The 6,989-nt window shown below is 33.7% G+C and overlaps 1 pseudogene; it reads right to left on the bottom strand.

Annotated features, from left to right (window-relative positions):
• Window positions 1-450: 450 nt before the first annotated feature.
• Window positions 451-6,716, bottom strand: LOC145738400 (uncharacterized; annotated as a pseudogene).
• Between the last annotated feature and the right edge of the window lie 273 nt (window positions 6,717-6,989).

The raw sequence follows: 6,989 nt of genomic DNA, 5'->3' as shown, positions 1-6,989 counted from the left end.
GATACGGGAAAACCGCTTACCCAGAGGCTGTCCTTTAGTGGACAAAAAGGTTTTACAGAAAAAAGAAAGAGGCTATTTTGAAAACATTATCATTAGAACTGATGGTGTATTAGTAGCTAAATGGGTTGACAACTCAGTTGTCAGCATTGCGACCAATAAATATGGTGTCAACCCGGTGACAAGCGTAAGACGTTATTCGCAGAAAGAAAAAAAGCATATTCAAGTAAACCGACCAGCCTTACTGGCCGAATATAATAAAAAAATGGGCGGGACCGATAGGATGGACCAAAATATTGGCCAGTACAGGATTAAAATCAGAAATAGAAAATGGTATTGGCCGTTGTTTTCCTGGCTTATTGATGCTTCAATCAATAATGCATGGTGTTTGTACAGGAAAACCAACAAGACAAATATTTCTCAAATAGACTTTAGAAGATCTATTGTACAGGTTTATTTGAAAAAGTATTCGACAGCTCCAAGAGGTGCCGGTAGACCATCATCTTCATCTTCACCTACGAACGTGGCCAATCAAGTTAGGTTTGACAGGCTAGATCACCTTATAGAAAAGATACCTGACAATAAACGAAGACGTTGTGCTGGAGAGACTTGCCACAGCTCGACTCGCACTCAGTGCAGAAAATGTAATATAGGTCTCTGTATTGATTGTTTTTTTAAGTACCACACAAAGACTTTATAAATTATTATAAGATTCTAATTTGTTGCAGACTGAAATAAAATTATTAAAAGATTATCTTTTATTTTTATTTGTATCCTTTTAGGTCCTAGCGTTACATATAAGTAACATCTGATTCTAAGTACCTAAAACTTTGACTGCATTTTGGCGAGCTCTGCCATTCACTTCTGACTATTTTTAGCCATAAAATATTAAATAGAACTTAATAAAATAAAATAATTTGGGCACTAAAGGGTTAATATTATTGTACCTGACATTTTTGAAAGTGTAATACAGAAATTACAACAAGTAAACTTTATCACAGTAATAATAGATTAAATTAAAACAAAACTGTTAGAATTTCAGGAGTTGCCAGGGAAAACATCAGTTAGTTTAAGTGAACATATTTTTAAAGCCCTAGAGAAATACAAATTAACACAAAAGGTAATTTGTTTCTGTGCCTACAATACTAAGACTAACTTTGGTGGCGTAAAACACAAGGGCACAGAAAACATATTCACTAAACTACAAAGCAAAATGCACCGACCTTTAAAATAGGTATTGGATGAACAGCCCATATAGTGCATAACTGTGTGCATTCTGTGGTTAACAAATTGCCTGCTTTAGATATAGAGTGTGTAATGGTAAAAATACTTCCTTATTTTTACAGTAAGAACTGAGAAGTTAAAAGAATTTTTGTGAATTGGCTGAGGTAGAATACAAGAAAGTCCTTAGACATTCCAGCACAAGATTTCTCAGCTTGTTGCCTGCAATTCAAAGAGTTGAACTGAAATATGAAAGTTTTCCGGGCTTATAAGCCGTGGTCCAATGGAATTTCTTCCTGAGGACTTTTTGTTGTCATTGTATCGATCCCATATGTCAGATCTAGAAAATGGACACTTAGAGTAATCTCCCATGCATTTGACGTTGTACTTGTTAACTCTTGGCTACAGTATAGGAAAAACGCCGAATCTTTGGGTATAAGAAGCAAAACTTATGATCTATTTCAGTTTCGTCATGAAGTTGCCAAAAAACTTGTATATTACGCAAAGTCATCCCAACAAGGTAGGCCAAGCTTACAAAACGGCATTGAAGAACCTTCTCCAAAACGGCAAAGAGTTGAAACTAAACCAGTAAAAGAAAAAAGACTAGATGGAGTTGATCATTATCTATTATATGACCAAACGCAATAATACCAGGTGCAAGTTACCAGGCTGTTCATCAAAAACACATGTTTATTGTGTAAAACGTGAAGTACATTTGTGCTGCTTTAACGGTAATAAATGGGCATTCTGGATAGTTCTTAGAAAACACACATGATTAGCATCGATTCTTCGATATAAATAGGAGCTGAGCAGACACAAAAAGTTAAATTTGCTGTACGTTTGATAGATATGATTGACTGATTGCTGGTCCTTGTTCACTCCCAATGTCAACTTCTGCACAGTTACTCAGTTCGCCATGCGTAGATTGACATTTAAATGTTTCTAAAACTTCAGCATTTAGTTGGAAATTAAATAAAAAGTATTCGGCCAGATATTGTGGATATAACAATGCTGCATATGGCATAACAACAAATCGAAATAGCAAATAAAACTACACACAACCCGCGCCCCAATCTTTGTTTATAATTAAAATAAATAAGAATTCGAAGATTGACCTGGATGACTTTTTTTTGCTTCTCACTTCACCGGGAGAATATCTGAAACAAAAAAAAAAATATTACCACGAGAATATAAGAAATGTCAAGTTTTACCCTCGGTATCAACCAATGTTAGCTGAAGCTTCATTTGATATTGTAGCATAAAATCAGTATAAAAATTCATTAAATATTGAGTGGTAATCTAGCACCCAGGTATGAAAACGTATGAAAATTATACGAAAAGTTGCGAAGAAGGTATTTACCATACACATCTGTACGCATATTTTCGTATACGTAACTTAACGTATAATGTCAGATATTTACTGACTTTAAAAACTAGATTTTATGCAAAACACGTATTTGTCAGCACACGAGCACACTGCGTGTCATTCCCTCCCTTTTGCAAAAAATAGATAGTTTTCAGACTAGTAAGTATAATGAAAAAAACCTTTCCTACGCAGGTGCGGTAAATGCACTTTTCCACACAAGGAAAAGAGTACTTTCCCGCACCGGATGCGGTAAAGTTACTTTCCCGCATTGTAAAATAATTTACAAAAAATGTAAAATTTTAAAGGTAATATGTGTAGAGCGAAAATACCCACTTGCACCAATCTATTTATGAGATGTTCAAAGCAAATAAAAAAAATAGTGCGAAAAGTAACTTTACCACACTAGTGCGGTAAAGTTACTTTTCCACATTTTATTTATCAAAAAAGTGCATTTAAATCAAAAAACAAAAACTGTATATTTGATTTCTCAATGAAGAATACTCTTTTAATTATCTTTGCAAACAGAGGCTTTCATTTTAGTAATTTTACTATACATTTTCATTCAATTTAAAAAATTGATACTTGTAAAAAAAATGAAAAATCTCAAGTTTTTTAAATAGAAACCCACATTTTTTATGACGGAATCATTTTGAGCATTAAAAATTACTATAAGTTTCAATTTACTTGCCTATACCTAAATCCAACCCATTTCGTTTTATTTGAGAATAAACATTTTTTATTATAAAAATTCCAGATTTCTTGAAAATGTCTCTCTCTAATTACGTGTGGATTTATGTCACACCAGTAGTGCGAATTATGTCTATTGAACATTCCATTTTTAGTGAATTTGGCCTCGTCGCTCCAAATAATATTATTCAAAAACAATTCATCTCCATAGTGACTAGTCAGCAGAAACTCACTAAAAACAACTCTCTTCGGAAAGTCAACCTCTTTTAAGCGTGCATTAGTGCAAGTGTTGCACTAATTTAAATGAAAAAGGGTGAAATTTATGTTTCTTCAGGATCCTCTGAATTGAGCTTTTGGATATGCCTGATTCTACGGAAACTTTTCTTATTGACAAACTTGGATTTGCAACAAAATAGCCCAAAATTGCAATTTCTACATTTGTATTATTAAGGATTGGTTTTGTTTTAATAGCTTTTATCTTCACATATCCCGTATTCTTAAAATTTTCAATTGTTTGCTTGACAGCTTTTGGTGATGGCTTTGGTTTTTCTGGATAACGAACGGCAATATACCTCACATGTTCTACTCACAACTTTATCACATTCTCCGTAAATAATAAACAGATTTAAGTAATCTTGGTTGGAATAACGTAACCGCAACGGCATATTTGCAGTTATCAAAACACTCAAAACTAGTGTTATTAACATGCTTTTGCAGGTCTCCAATATCACCGTGTGTCAAAAGCATGGCCAACTAGAGTACCAACTAATCCCAATCATGCAGCGTAATAAAAAAATGTTTATTCTGAAATAAAACGAAATGGGTTGGATTTAGGTATAGGCAAGTAAATTGAAACTTATAGTAATTTTTAATGCTCAAAATGATGCCGTCATAGAAAATTTGGGTTTCTATTTAAAAAACTTGAGATTTTTCATTTTTTTTAGTGGCAAGTTTATGATTTTTTTTGACGACCCTGTATACAAATGAGTCGTTACGGACCCTCACTTTAATAAAACGATCCTTTATTTACAATATCCCAAAGTTTCATTGCAAAATGAAATACGGTTTTAACATAGTACAAAAATATGTTGAGCGTTGCAACTGTCACTTTTTTGGAAAAACATCAAATATTTCGAAAACGGCTAGAGATAGGCATAGGGCATTCTATACAAAAGTTGGTCAGAATTTTGTGAGGAATCCAAATATGTAATAATATATAGGGTGTTCTATTTAAAATAAGAAAGTTGTGATCGACTTCCGGTATAAACGGAAGTGCAACCATCTTGAAAATATTTTAGTTGGATTGGGCATGCCCACATCAGTATCCTGCCAAATTTTCAAAACTCTCCTATTTATACTTTTTTCAATATCAATCGATGTCTTTCGTCGTGGGACACCCTGTATAGGGTGTTCTATTTAAAATAAGAAAGTTGTGATCGACTTATAAACGGAAGTGCAACCATCTTGAAAATATTTCAGTTAGATTACGCATGCCCACATCAGTATCCTGCCAAATTTTCAAAACTCTCCTATTTCTACTTTTTCTAATATCAATCGATGTCTTTCGTCGTGGGACACCCTGTATATGCCACATATTGTACACCAAAAACTATTTCTAAGTAAAAAAACATGTTTATCACAGAAAACATGTAACATAACAAATATATTCTTTGGTCAAAATAATTTTTTAACGCATATTACACTGATACCAACTTGGAAGACCTCTCTTGAGTCGACCTGTTTCTTATGTTTGCATGAATATATGCCCAGTTTGAGAATATCTTCTCCAGCTGGGCAGATGAAGCTGGTATATTTAAAAGTCTCTGTGCCAGCTTACATACAACTGCTATGCCTATTTTCTACCAAACCCCAGAATGTTGAACTCGAAATCACATTTTTTTTTAAAGCAGAAAAAAAAATACAGTTTTTAATAAAGTCATTTAAGCTATCTAACCCTCCATTATCAAGTTGTGTTATGAGAAAGTCTTCAACTAGAATTAGTTGACTTTTACTTAACTTTTTATCCTATATACAGGATGCAAAAAATTTGCTGCTACACTGTATGTAGTTATAGCCATTTGCAATCTTGCTTCAAATGACTTTTTTACTTTATCATTATATAATTTCATTTTCTGCTTGAGAATTAACCATTCTTCTACAGAATCAGAAATTGATGTGCCTTTATCTTGACACTTATTTATCAGTTGACAAATGGGATCGAGCAATCTGATCATTTCTTCAACCTTCTCAATAAACTCTTCATTGTAAAGAATACAGGTTACTTCAGCTTTTGCCTTCTGAACAGTTGGATCAGCAGCAATTTGTTTAAGTACTTGAATGTTTTTTAATAGAGATACACAGGAGTCTCTTTGAGTGCACCAGCGGCTTTCAGCAGGTAAGACTAATTTTATGCCTCCTCTCTGTAAAATCTGAATTTCTAGTGAACTATGCCTAAATTCTTTAATAATCATATTAACTTTTGATAATGTATCGCCATCAACTCAATCTTTAACTAGTAGATTTCCTATGTGGCTGTTACAAGTACTGTGCCACAAGTTGGTCAGCCGTCCCATTTTTAACATATTTGCAGCATTATCTGACACTACTGCATAAATATCACAATCATATGCTTGTTTGGCGGCTTCAATAGAATTTAAGCACACTTCAACAAGAGCTGTTGAAGATGATTGTTTGTATTATTTGATGAATTGAGTAATGATACATAGGGAGATGCATTATTTTTATTATTTACTAATATTTCTTCATGCACTTTATCTAATAGCACAGTGGACATTGTTTTCCTACATGACAAACTGTATGAAAGGCGAATTGTCTGAATACAATTTTTAAAATAGACACTCTCAATTACAGAAAATGGAATATTACATCCGTCGTGGGACAGGTGAACTTAATGCCAAGGATGAGGAACAACTGAAAGAAGTTGCCTCAGAAGTTACTGACAGTGAAAGCATACTGTTAACAGATGCAGATAAAGATGCTTTAAAAGCTTTGAAATTTGAGCTTCGTCCTTCTAGACTTTCCTAAAAAAAACATAATTTAAAATACCTTAAATTTATCTCCGTTTACTCTGATTGGAATATTTAGATCATTAAAGATTATAATTTCAGTTGTTCCAACTTCCATATCATCCATAAAAACATCATTGTTGTTGGAAAAATTTTCTTGGACTTCCTGATTCAGAGGTAGAGTATTTGGGGTTGGGCTTGAGTGAAAACTTTCATCATCACTATCAGTATCTTCTGACACAGCTTGAGGTTTAGAACATCTGTTTCTGAAGGCAAACACAAAATATAGACTCAAAAGTTTGCAGTTACAGATGGGCAGAACCAAGTAAAACCTTGCAAGTGATATAGTACTAATAGTATAGTTTATACGAAGTCAATTGGGACAGATCAAAATACGGGGTTCGATCAACACACCACATAAAGCATAGGAAAAAACGAGCAAATTTGTATGTGATTGTCCCCCGTAGTATGTTACGAGGAGTCAACGTGGACTTGACGAATAAGTGTCACAAATAATTTTAAGCGTAAGCAACATAAGGCCGTTTAATTGGTCACCCGACAGTTCTTATTGGTCGGCGGCTTAAAATCTATTTTCAGTTTCTTCAGATGTTTTCTTAAGATAATCCTGGCTTCCGTACAGGTGGCAAAGGCAGTGCAGTCCGGTGTTTATAGTTAAAACTGTAAGAACTATA

This window comes from Ips typographus, linkage group LG15, assembly GCF_016097725.1.
Source record: "Ips typographus isolate SLU linkage group LG15, UJ_Ityp_2.0, whole genome shotgun sequence".
Lineage (NCBI taxonomy): Eukaryota > Metazoa > Arthropoda > Insecta > Coleoptera > Curculionidae > Ips > Ips typographus.
The sequence above is the reverse complement of the archived record's forward strand: the minus strand, read 5'-3'. Positions and strand labels throughout refer to the sequence as shown.